Below are 14,313 nucleotides of genomic sequence, written 5' to 3' on the forward strand. Positions count from 1 at the left end.
ACGAGAAAATTAATAAAAAAAATACTTGATATCATTTTACGTACAGGAACGCCATCTATGATTGAACATTTACATTTTATTTGGTAAGTGGTTTGAGGGACATACCTTCCGGCGCAAAATTAAAACATAATTTCAAGAAGTTTTAAACTTAATAATTTTTAATAAAATTTAATTTAATAAAACTTTTTTCATTGTCTAGAAAATCGCATCTAATATGTTTGATGTGCTGAATAACCACCAGCGAAAAATCGTGGCATATTGGGTGGATGTGTGAGACTTCGCTAGATATCACTTTTTCTATACAAACTCCTTAGGTCATGATAGCTCAATTAAATCAATCAATTAAAAACTTTCATATATAATGACCCTCGTCCTAATAAGAGCAAAAGAGAGATGTCAAATTTGCAAAAATCTGCTTAATACTAGTGTTGGACAATCTCGTTCGTTGAGCGGATCGATCTTTTTCATTCCGTTCACCAAAAAGATCCGGATCTTTCACTTCGTTATTTGGCTCTTTTTCGTTCAATAAAACATTTGTGAATATCGTTAGTTATTAGCGGTCTAAATGAACGATATAAACGAATGAGCTGGATACGGATCCCTTCGTTCTTTTCACGGAGTCGTTCCTTTGAGCCGGTTCGTTCATGAACGAAACAACTCTACTTAATACTAATTTACATACAGTAGCACCATCTATTTCCGAACGTGTTCATTTAATTTGGCTGGTTTTATGAGCAATAAAAATTGTTGGGCATACTTTCAGGTGCCAAATTAAAATATAAAAATATTTTTTACAATATGTATTTAATTAATTACATTATAATAAAATAAATTTATTTCAATAAGAAGGTAAATTGTAATATAAATAATCTATTGAAATTAATTCCAAAAATTTTTTTTCAGTTTGCCTCAAACAAATGTGTTGTTTTTTCTCTATTCACAATCCACTTGTTTATATTGATGCTTAAATATTTAATAGGGACAATTATTTTGAGTATCATCTGGTCATGATAGTGACTCTGGGCTGGCCCCCTTTTAAAACTATTGTTTATTATTATTAGTTTTGTCCATATATAACCATTATTGTTTTATCTAAACAACATTTTGAAATGATGCCAAAATTTGAGCAGAAAGGCTGTCACATAAACAGACATATCAATTGCATTTTGTGGAGAAAAATAAATGGTAGAAAAAGCACTAAAGAGCAAAATAGCTTAAAGATCTTTTTTGTTGTTAATGATAAAGGAAATGAAAGAACACGAACGTTTCAAAATCCACAACAGTCTAAAGGAAAGCATTTTGAATGTAATCTAATTTCCTCCAGAGGCAAGAGTTTAAAAAAAAAGGAAAAAAAGTGTCGACGTAAATACCGCAATTGAGCTAATAATGCCTCACATCATATCAGCAGCAGATTGACTGCATCCCTTTTCCATCACGAAAGTCATCAGTGCGAGGAAAACTTTGCTACGGACACATGCTTTTATACAAGTCACTGAAGTATATGTTAGTTTAGTAACCCATCCTAAATCACTACTACTGCGAATCTGCACATCGAATCTGCTTTGGTGGATGTATTTCAAATATACAAGTCCGATACAACTGCATTGCAGCACTCTATTATTGCTGCAATGAAACTAGGCATGAGATTGATTATAGCTTTGTAGTTTCCCGGATACTAAAATCCAACGCCACTAGATCAGGTATCAGCAACCACTAGAAATGTAATGACTTTGTGTCGAGAGCGTAAATTTCGTTCTCCCCGTAGACAACATCTGCGTTAATGCATTGATTAAATTAAACATCAGCTAAACAAACGGCAGCTCAACCTTCTTTATCGTTTTCTGTTTAGTTCACAAACAAATTAATTCAATTGAACGATGCATTAAAATAGTTAATTATTGTTCACTGAGACCCAACCGAAAGATAAACGAACGATCAACGAAGGAACGATTGCCAATCTAGTTCAGCACATCTTTGCCTTTACCAATTTAATCAGTTTTATTAGAAGAGCTTATTGACGAACGATTGAACTAAACGAACGAACTAGTTCACTTGAAAAAAAGGTGATCAAAAAGAAAACATCTGTACCACTCTGAACTAAATGGCGATTAGTATACATGAGTTGTGTGCGAGGTCTCTTCAGGGGCACGTGTGCACCAAAATGCGGGATGATGCGCTAGATTCATTCAGGTGAATGAAAGACCAACAATATGGAACAAAGCTGTATTCTTCTCCAACAGATGTATCTCTGCCCATTTCTCAACAGAAGACCACGACCAAATGTATATAGCGATATATCTCTTTTCAGGCTTGACATAAAAATTTTAGTTAGCAATTTTATTGCCAATATCAAAAATGTGAATATAATTGGCCGAACTTTCTTTCGTTGCCTTTAGTATCTTTAATAAAACATCCGACAACAGAATGAGACTGATAGTTTTCGAGGCGGCAAAAACCCGTGGGAATTAATAGCATAAGATTCAGACTTCTCAATAGACATGAGGAAAGACACTTCGCTAGATCCCATAAAAAGTTACCAAATTGATCCCGTTGTGGTAGACCAAATGCACCCATAGACTGTTTCAACCGTTAAATCAATGCGAAGAGCAAAAGTCGATACGAATCACTTCTTTGTTGTATAAATCGTACGCATAGTCAAAAAGTACAGGAGACTGAACGAAAAAATAATTATCATGGAGTTATTGCAGGTGCGCCTTCTTGTGGCAGCATCAAAGCCTTAGCGTTAGCTTTTTGTTTGTTTACCCTCAGCCTTATGGCTAAAGAGCGTACTGATAATATTCAAAAAAAGTTTTGTAATCCTTGAAGCTGAGGTTCACCATTTAATAAGTCGGGTCCAAAGCGAGGATGAGATTCTCATTAAGGTGATTCCTTGTAAAAAATCCTAAATGAAAAGAAAAACAAACCCCCGCAAAATTTTTTAAGGACAATATTTGCAAATTAGCATCTGGATTGTTTGGACTTTTTATAGAAAAGGTGAAGCTTACGTCATGCCGATAATACTGTCATATAGAAAATACGATGGATTGGGCAAGACGTCTCTCTGTGGCCCTCTTTTGACGTATGAACTTGCCGACAAAAAATATGGATTTATATTTATGCTCAAAAATGTTGCGGAGGAGGTACCTGAATGAATGTACCGACATAGTCCATTTTAGAAGTAGGTCTTATTTTGGGTGTCATTCCATTCGAAAGATATTGCGCTCACCAGTCATGTCAGTTGGTCACTCTGTAATATAGAACTTTTGGACTATTATGTCTGGAGGCATTAACGTGCCCACGAAAAACATAACATCGCTGTAAACAGGACCACAAGGAGTGTCTTCGCTAAAAATTGCCAAACAATTCTCGAACAGACCTTAAACTGTACTTAAATAAAAATGTTGAAGTTTTGTTCAGGAGGTACCCAAAGGTGTGGTTCGATATGGTCCTTTTTTGAACTTCATCTAAGTTTGGACAAAATATTGCGAGATACAAAATTACTAACCACTTTGGCGAATATTTTTACACTTCAAACTTTATCTAAGATTCGAAGAAATATTGCGATATGCAAAGTTTGGATCAACGCAGTATCCACTGCACATGCTTGCACATACAACTTTCGGACCATTTTCTCAGGAAGTATGGACTTGCCCCTTAAAAAACGTGTACCGTCATAATAGCGTCTCCGAGAACATCCTGTTGCAAAAAAAAAAAATCAAAACGATTCAACTCCTTAAACTACACTTTTCCGAAATTTTGTGTGGGCAGGTATAGTTCATATTCGAATCTTATTTCGGTTTGGTAAAAATATGACCATGTGAAAAGTTTGGAACAAATCGGTTTCTCCCTTCGAGAGTTATCGTGCGCACCATTTTTACAAAAAAATGTGAGCTTTTGTGGGGGAGGTACCCGAAGGGATGTTCCGATATGGCCTATCTTTGAACTTGATCTATGTTTGGACTAAATATTACGAGAACCAAATTGTTTATTGGGGCGTTCCAGCCGACAAGACAGACAGATGGATGGACGGACATTGCAAATCGACTCCGAGTTTTGTTTGGATTTTTGTTACTTAAACCACCTTGCGATTTATCACATGAATATACACATGTATGTATATGGAATATATGTATGTATGTGGTTCTGTCTTTTGATAAGTACGTTTGTACGCACATATGTGTTTGTGTGAGTCTGATAGCTTTTAATAATACAAATAATATTGTAGGATTATCATATCTGTATATGTATATTCGTTTGTAAATCATGGTTGATATTTAGCCATACATAAATGATGGCACATTGTATGTTGAACTTTTCCCACTTTCGGCTTTGATAGTTTACACATCTTTTCACAACATCATCATCATCAAAGATACCTACATACATACATACATATGTATGTGCATATGCAATTGAAAAAATATAAATTTTAAATAATTCTTGGCGGTTTTTTTTTCTTTTTTTACACATTTTATTTTGGAGGCAAAATGAGGCTCACAAGAGATGTCTACTATGAACAATGAAGGGGACTGGGGGAAAAGAAATATTTCAATTTCCCTTGCAGCAGAATATTTTATAACTAAATGTTGCCAATGATGCTGCTGTTGATGATGATGATGGTAATGACGATGATTACTATTTGTGTGTTTGTGGTGTTAAACTAAACTGCTGGCAAAAGTTTTGTGTCCGCACACACACACATCCATACAGAGAGAGAGGGAATTCAATGATTGTGCATATCGAGGTTTTCATTTTGTGGTTACCATTATGGGACCAATTACACTATCAAAACATGTCTAGCTGAGTTTCAGGCTCCACTGCTCTCATGATGATGACGGCGATGATGAGATAATGCCATTGCCATATATTCAACATATTAAAAACTTTTTCATATATGAAAAAATAGTTGATAGTAATAGTTATTGTTTGCAAAAACAACAACAACACAAACCATTTTGTAAAACAAAGAAAAATTTATCAGAAATTATACCAACCCCAGCCAGCCCTTGTACACATGTGAGTGGTCTCCACCACAAAATGATAAATATTTAAATGTTATTTTTTTAAATATATCCCCCTTGCAAACACACGGACACCCATTAACATGTATATATATATATGTGTGAGTACGTAGTTGTGTTTGTGTGTGTTTGTTGAAAACCAAGCCAAAAAGCATACATATTTGCGCGCGGCTTTATATCAGTTTGTTATTGTTTAATCTTAATAGTTTATATGCCCCGCGAGTGTCTGAACACTGAATCTACTTTGGTTGTCAAGCGACAGAGAGCTGATTTTTTTTCACAGATTGTTTGGCGTGAACACACACAGTGAGAATTATATGAGTGGTAATGTGGTGGTCGTGTTGGTCCCTTTTTAATAGTTTCTTCTAAATCGCTTGAGGCTAGGGTTATGCACTGAACTGAACATCATCGTATGAACTGAACACTTCCGCCGGAAGGAATTTATGTATGGCATCAAAGGTTTATGGTTTTGCCACTGTACCACCGCCGCAGCCGCAATGTACACCGGGCAAAGGGATTTTACATTCATACGTTCTTCATTCATTTTGTAGCTGTTGATATTATTTGGGATCGTTTTTTTATATTTTTCTCCATTTTCCCTGCTCTATCTTCGTTTTGTACACATAATAAAAAATAATACAACTCGTTCCCCATTCATGTCAGAATATTTACACATGCAATCTGCAATATGGTGTTGGAGCTCCAACTTGGTTTTACCCTCCAATGCAAAGTTGCCACCTTTGGAGAACAAAAACAAAAAAACAAACCTCTACCGACAAGGTGCGGAGGAGAAGGACGCCACAGAATATTCATGTACTCGATATATGGATACTGGAAGTGTTTTACGTGGCACTGCGTCCGTTGTAGTTTCTTTTTTTATTTGTTGCTTTTGTAGTGGTTTGACGTTACATGCATGTGAATGTTTAAGATTAAAACCATATGTCCGGTACATAAAAATTTATAACTATGAAGCCAAAGCCATTGAACAATATGATACCCCCCACCCTGTATATTGTGGTCGTGGTGGTGGTGGTAACCACATGGAAGCATGCATGCAAAGTGTCTCACATATTTAACATCTTTATTTCCTTCCCATCAACAAACATTTTCCCCCGAATTTTATTTCCAACCAGGCAATGGTTGTTTTCAATGGAAAATCTTTAAAATTCCATAACACTGAAATAGGTCAGTTCTCAGAGTTCAGTTCATTCACAAATGTGTCTAGCCCCCCAAAATGAGTAGTCTTTGTGTTCGCCCAAAAACAATGCTGGAAATTTTCAATTAAAACAAGCGATATACCAATACGCTATTTAACCACCACTGCCACCACGGCTACCACCAGTGAACATAATTGCTGTACCAAGAATCTATTCTACATCAAATGATTTGCAATGTTATCCTTCTGTTTTTGTTCATCGTGTTTCTTCCACTGCCACATCCTCGTAAAACAATGAAGAGCAATACCACACTTTACCATTGTTAGATTTTGATTTGCAGGTAGAATTCCCGCAGAAAAAAAAACAACTCAGCTCAAATTTCAAATGAATGTAAATATCCCAAAAATAAATCCCATGAATCCTTTGTTTTCTTCACATGGGGGTTTTTTGCTTTCGCTTGAATGGTGGGAAATTGAAGATTATCTTAACGCAAATTTCTTTTTAGAGTTATTTTATTCAACAAATTAATTGTACCATGAATTTTTGGCTAATTGAGATTTAGGAAAAAATGTGTTTGGGTAAAAAGGGAGAGAGAGAAAGAATGCCATATTTTAAGTAAAAATTAATTGAAATTGTGGCGGGTTGGTTACAACTCATTAAACGATTCAACTTAGATGAAAAATTTTAAAGAATGTTATGTTAAGGTTTCTTCGCTGCTTCTGAAATGAAGAAAAGAGTAACACAGCGGGATATTTTGCATGCATGTAGTAGTCGGAATGAAAAAAAGAAATAATAAAACTTTAAATGTGGTACTAAGGTCATGCTGAGGTTTTTAGATCCTTACAAGGAATGCGTAATGCATGGAAGAAAGACAAATCGAAAAGTGGGCTCTCATATAATCCTTCACTGCTCAATTTCAGACAACTCTATGGGTATATTTTGAAATTATGTAAAAACTTAGGTCCCTTCCTCACCTACGAATTTTATGCAACCCCTATTTTTGGTCCGATTCATGCCAAATTTTGGGACTGGGCATATTTTTGGCTTCTGATTGCATTGCAATCGAAACATATGACATATGCAAAATTTATGAATTTTACATATTTTCTTATGCAACAAATATTTCAATAATAGGTACAAAAATTTTAGTGTGTACAATTTTTCTGTTTAAAATTCTCTTCAGACAAGTCAATAATATAGAGAAATATATAACCACAGCCACAACCTTCAAAATACCGAAAATCGGGAGGTATCGTTCTATGGGTGGTACATAAAGGCCTGAACCTAAACCGACAATTTTTAGGTGGAAAGTTTTTTACCCCCAAGGAAGACTTAATACCAAATTTCAGCCATTTCGGAGGGATATTGAGGGCACAACCTTCAATATACCAAAAATCCGGAGGTACCGTTCTATGGGGGCTATATGAAGACGTGGACCTATACCGACAAATTTCAGGTGGAAAGTTTTATATCCACAACCAAGACAAAATGACAAATTTCAGTCATTTCGGTGGGATATTGAGGCCACAACCTTCAAAATACCGAAAATGGGGAGGTACCATTCTATGGGGAGTATATGAAGACGTGGACCTATGCCGACAGGTGGAATGTTTTATACCCGCAATGAAGACTAAATACCAATTTTCAGTCATGTCGGTGGGATATTGATGCTACAACTTTCAAAATACCGAATATCGGTAGGTACCGTCCTATGGGGGCTATATGAAGACGTGGATCTATGCGGACAGATTTCAGATGTAAATGCAACCCCTAACTTAATACCAAATTTCAGCCATGCTCATTGTATGCATATATGTAAAAATATGTCATATGGCAAAATATGCAACATTTTCTGAGCCTAATTCGTTTTATTTTGTAATAAAACGAGTTTCTGTCTAATCAGATTTTCTCTACGACCATCCTAACCATATATGCATTTGCATAGGATTCCGCTGTCTAGTCATGACAAAAGTGGATTTAACTCAGGATGAAAACTGAAAGTCGACAAGTAAAAAAAGTATCAATCGGCTTTGCTGACAAAAATATAACTTCGGCCTGTGTGAACTTGCCGATAAAATATTTGGATTTAAGCTCAAAAGTGTTCCGGAGGAGGTAACTGAAGGAATGCATCGGTACAGTCCACTTTGGAAGTGGATCTTATGTTGAGATTCATTTCTTTTCGATAGATAGCGCAACCTCCAGTCATTTCAGCTGGTCACCATATAATTTAGAGGTTTTGTTTGGAAGCATGGATTTGGGTACGAAAAACATAGAACTTTTGTGGAAGAGGTACCCTAAGGAGTGCACCGTTATAGTTGATATTCGAAGTTTGTATATGATCAGCAGAAATATTACGAAGTACTGCCTTCGATAGTTATCGTGCGCATTATCTTAGCGAAAAGTTTTGAATTTTTGTGGGGAAAGTACCTGAAGGATTGAACAGATATGGCTCCTCTTCGGGCTTATACTAAGTTTGGACAAAATATTACGAAGGCCTAATCCGTTCATCCTTTCTAGAGTTATCGTGCGCTGCGTCCACTGCACATAGTGACCGTAGGTGGTTTTTAAATTTTTCGGGGATAATGCCCCTGAAAAAAAATTGTACCGCCGTAATAGGGGCAGCGAGTAATGCAAGAAAATCCAAGGTCTTAAACTGAAAATTTCCGAAATTTTATGTGGGAGGTACACGAAGTAGTAGACAGATATAGTCCATATTCGAACTTGATGTATGTGTGGTAGAAATTTTACGATGTGCCAAGTATTGACCAAATCGGTTAGTGCCTTCGAGAGTTATCGTATACTACATTTTAACGAACAATTTCGATCTTTGAGGGGAGGTACCCGAATGAGTGTCCTTTCTTCGAACTTGATCTAAGTTTGGACAAAATATTACGAAGGCCAAATTTTGGACCATGTTGGTTCATCCGTTCGAGAGTTATCATACACTCCAGCCACTATACACAGTGGCCGTAGGGGATTTTTACAGCTTTCGGCCCATTATCTTACGATATATGTACTAGCCACAGAAAAAACGTATACCGTCTTAATAGAGCTATTGCAAAAAAATAAAATCGATTCGAAACAGGTCTTAAACTGAACATTTCCGAAATGTTTTGTAGAAGATACCCGAAGGAGTGGACCGATATAGTCCATATTCGTACTTGATGCATATCTGATTGACATTTTACGATGTGCAAAGTATGGGCCAACTTGTTTAGTCCCTTTTGTGGTTGAGGTACCCGAAGGAGAGGACCCTCAGCTTAGAACTTAAAATTAGTTTGAACATAATGACACGAAAGTAAAATTTCTTGACGGACGGATGTGGCTAAATCTACCCCAAATTGAAACGGATTTCGTCGAAACATATTTTTGGGGTCTAAAACCGTTATTTCGTTGAGGTTATAAAAAAGCTGGCCTCATATGAAAGCCATAGCTATGCTTAATTCCAGACAATTTAGTCGTTATAAATTGATCATTTTAAGCCCTTAAGTACCTTCTTATAGATTTCCCTACCCGTAGGATTTTTTAAAGCTTTTATGCCAGTTAGCAGAGACTTGTCCACGCAAAACGATTTTCTAATAGCCATTAAAATTACCTCTCTCAATCACAAGGTATTGCCCGATATAGGCCTCATTGGAACTTGCAAAGTATTCGACAAAATGGATATCGTGACCATCAGTCATTTTAGTTGGTAACTGTATGGGTTTTCGAGCTTTTGGGCCATTATCACAGGAAGTATGAACTTGTCCCTGAAAAATTTCACCATTGTTGGGTTCACAAGAACAAACTATCCGAGGCATTTCCAATGTCAACACGAAAGTCAATTTTTCGACCAAATCAGTTGATCCAGTTGATAATTATCTTGCGCTCTAGCCAGACAGTCAGACAGATTTGGCTAAATCCACCCCAAATTGTAACGGATTTCGTCAAAACATATTTGGGGTCTAAAACCATTATTTCGTTGAGGTTATAAAAAAGCTGGACTCGTATGAAAGTTTTAAAACTTTAAGTACCTTGTTATAGATTTCCCTTCCCGTAGGATTTTTTAAAACTTTTGAATTATTATGCCAGTGTCCACAAAGAACGATCTTCTAATAGCTACTAAAATTGAGGGAGATATACCAAGGTGTTGTTCAAAATAGGCCTCATCTGAAAAATTTACCATTGTAGGGTTCGCAAGAACAAACTATCCGAGGCATGTCCAATGTCAATGTCAGCTTACAGCGGTAGATAATTTCAGCTAATCGAATATTGTCTGAGAGTTGGTGAGTTTTCGGACGATGGCAATTTAGCAGCTTCGAACCCTTACAAAGCCACACAGGGGGCCCCCAACCTTCCCTAGAAACCTTATGCAGATACATCTTTAATACGGTAAATCGGCAGCTACTAATCACCTTCAAGCCCTAACGAAGTCCAATGTGGTTATTGATTTGTCGCAAAAGGGGACAAAGACAGTCATGTAAGCTACTCAAAGTCACAGGAACCCTGCTCTAAAAGCTGGGGGTCTTATGTAGATTAATCTTTAAAACTACAAAGCTGCAGTTGCTGAACTACTTATGGTCTGGTAGACTTAGATAGATCTAATCCTGATCGGAAAATCAGTAATAATCGATATTTCTTGGAAAATGGCGAACTTGACAGAGCGGTCACTTACATGGGTGTCATGGTAAATTTCTGTGATAAAAATGAGCCTTGGATGTCCTTGTATGGGGATTGCTGGGGGCTGTGCTTATGAAACAAGAATACTTAAGTATACCAGAGTGTAAGCTGCACTATTGCCTAGGAAGGGTCGGGTTTTGTCCTGCAGCAAGGCACAAGGAGAATGTAGTCTCCACCTATTGAAGATCGGCACTGCAAAGCAGTGGCTGCTGATCTTTTTAGCCTTCACGCCGGACTTAGCTATACCACCCACCTCCAATCGAGACAAACTGGCAAAGTGGTTTAAGTAAAATATGAATTAATTTTTTTAGTGGCCAACAAATTATTCGGACCTTGCATTTTAAGCCAGGAAAGTCCTGAAGAACATCTCAAACATACCAAAGTTAGCATTGCCCTCGATTTCACTGGTGTTATGATAAATGTGTAAGAACAAGGTGTCCCTGGATATCATTGTGAGAGTGGCTTGGCAACCTTCTTTTAAGGGGTATTACTGGAGGCTGTCTATAAGACAAGAATATCTAAGTATACCTGAGGGCAAGCTGATGTTTTGCCTAGGAATGATTGGATTTTGTCCTGCAGCAATGCACAAGGAGGATGTAGTCTTCGCCTATTGAAGATCGACACTGCAAAGCATTAGCTGCTGATTTTTTTAGCCCTAATGAAGCCAGGACAAAGATATGAGAGCTATGCCACCTCCAACCGAGATAAGGTGGCAAGTTGCAAAGTGGTTAAAGTAAAATTTAAATTAAATTTTGTAGTGGCCAACAAATTAATCGGACCATGCGTTTTAAACCTGGAAAATCCTGAAGAACCTCTCAGACGGGTGTCATGGTAATCTCCTTTGATAAAAATGAGTCCCTGGACGTCACTGTAAGCACAGTGGGTGGTGGAGTCTTTGTCTATGAGACAAGATAATCTAAGTAAATCTGCACTTTGACCTAGAAAGGATCGAGTTATGTCCTACAGCAATGTACAAGGAGAATGTAGTCTTTATCTATTGAAGATCGACATTACAAAGTAGTAGCTGCTGAACTTTTTTTAGTCTTAACTAAGTCCGGTGAAGATGTGAGAGCTATATCACCACCCTAACAAAGCAGTCATGGTTGAGATATTTCTCAACGCACCCTGTTTGACAGTACCGCTCAAACTTACAAGGCTGTCAGTAGATTCTGAACTTTTTAGCACTCATGAAGTCCGGACTAAGATGTGAGATTTATGCCACCGCCTTTACAAGGCAATCATGGTTAGGGAACATCCCAAACACACTCAGTTTGACTGTTCCACTCCTTACAAGGGAGTCATGGTTATCTGCTGTAAGGAAATGGAGCCTGGATGGATGGGTGGAATTGACACACACATAAATTTGTGAAAATCCGCTTGGATTTTAATAACAGCTATAATATATGTCCCAAATTACTTATGATGGGTCAAATATACATATTGGAGCAATATCAAATTCTGGACCGATTTTCACAAATTCGGATTCGTTTTTTGGTCAAAAAAATAAACTCGTATTTTTTTTTCATCGTTTGGAAAGTAATTGTGGCCTGTAGAGCTATTTCCTGAGAATTCGCCTTTGGCCCCCGTACAAAGTACTATGGAAATAATGATAGTGTCCCCTGACACGATTTATCATTAATCATATAAATCGGTTTTTAATCCCAACAATGAACTCGTGAAGTTTTTGCATCGATTGTACCATTAATACGGTCTATGGAGAATTTTTGTAAAAATGCACTTTGGGCCCCATACAAATTACTATGTAAACAAAGATCGCTCAGGTGCTTTTATTCTGTTAACCGATCGGGACGAAATTTGGGCGGGCGTTTCAAAAAAAAAAAAAAAAATAGAAAAGTAAAATTTTTGTCTTTTTTGGGCCACCCTAATATACATATACAGTTTGTCAAGTAATTGTTTTCGAACCAATAAAACTAACATTTTTCTGTATTAATTTATGAAAAAATTACTGATAATTGTGATAAAAATGTCGGGTTTTTTGCAAAAATTAGTTGGACGACTTATTTAAGACAAGATAGGATGTATAAATAAAAAATTAACCCACGTAGTCCAACAAAAAATAATGAAAACCAATAACTACATGTAATGCAAGTTGTCAAATAAATGTTTTCGAAATGTAATGGAGGTTCCAAAACACCCCATATTTTCGGTAAATACTTGAAAATCATGACAATATATGAATTTTATTTTTAGCAGGGAGTTACTACTAACAAGTATCAACAATATTAGGCATCGAATATCCGTACTAGGAGGGTTACCATATGGATCAAGGGAGTACCAGGTCATATTACATGTAAACAGGGTCCTGTAGGTTTTAAACCGGGAATATCTGAAAACTAAGACGTTCTATGAGTTTCTTTAGTTCACTAGGATGAATTGCCATCAACTAAAATAAATATTACCTTCAGGATAATTAAATCAGGAGGGTTGCCAGATGTACGAAAAAGGTACCAGGTTATATAAACAGTAAATGAGTCCAACTGTGTCTCAAAACAGGGCACCGAAGTTTGTTGTTTCACTTAATATTAATTAAGAGATAATAACATTTCACGAAACTATCGGAAATATCGCAGTAAGAGACTAATATTGCTTAGAAATGTATAGGGTACATATTTCGACAATTTTCAGAAATGCCTACTACGACCTATTGGACTCATTTCCTGTACTCTGCAGTACTACTGTAGCATATTTTTTAAGAGAAAAATAATGCTGACGGCAAAATAATGCTTCAATGTTACCATGAAAGTAAAAAAACTTAGAGAATTCTCTGAACTGGCTCTAAACTGTTGAAATCGGATGTCCATTATAAAATCAGTATAGACTGACAATATCTTGCATATGTATTTCTAAGCGATATTTGTACTTTTATGTCATATTTTGGTTTGTTTTAGAGAATTTCCGCATCCATTAATTCAATTTGAGTTAAATAAACAAATCTTAAGCCCTGGTTATGGATTCAGGTGGTCTCATTTACTGTTTATATAACCTGGTCCCTTTTTTGTACATCTGGCAACCCTCCTGATTTAATTATTCTGAAGGTAATCTGTATTTTAGTTGATGGCAATCCATCCTAGTGAACTGAACAAACTCATTAAACGTCTCAGTTCTCAGATATTTCCGGTTTAAAACCTACAGGAGCCTGTTTACATGTAATATGACCTGGTACTCCCTTGGTCCATATGGTAACCCTCCTGGTACGGATATTCGATGCCTAATATTGTTGATACTTGTTAGTAGTAACTCCCTGTTAAAAATAAAATTCATAAATTGTCATGATTTTCAAGTATTTACCGAAAATATGGGGTATATTGGAACCTCCATTACATTTCGAAAACATTTATTTGACAACTTGCATTACTTGTAGTTATTGGTTTTCGTTATTTTTTGTTGGACTGCGTGGGTTAATTTTTTATTAATACATCCTATCTTGTCTTAAATAAGTCGTCCAACTAATTTTT

General features: G+C 36.4%; 2 long non-coding RNA genes across 2 annotated transcripts in view; one reads left to right on the forward strand and one right to left on the reverse strand.

Annotated features, from left to right (window-relative positions):
- The window catches only part of LOC141405906 (uncharacterized), a 162,502-nt gene that overhangs the window by 72,318 nt on the left and 75,871 nt on the right, over positions 1 to 14,313 (forward strand). The window lies entirely within an intron of this gene.
- Positions 1 to 14,313, reverse strand: part of LOC141405946 (uncharacterized) — a 54,259-nt gene that overhangs the window by 9,337 nt on the left and 30,609 nt on the right. The window lies entirely within an intron of this gene.

This window comes from Musca autumnalis, unplaced genomic scaffold (assembly GCF_047663935.1).
Source record: "Musca autumnalis isolate F117 unplaced genomic scaffold, ASM4766393v1 scaffold_5, whole genome shotgun sequence".
NCBI classification, from domain to species: Eukaryota; Metazoa; Arthropoda; class Insecta; order Diptera; family Muscidae; genus Musca; species Musca autumnalis.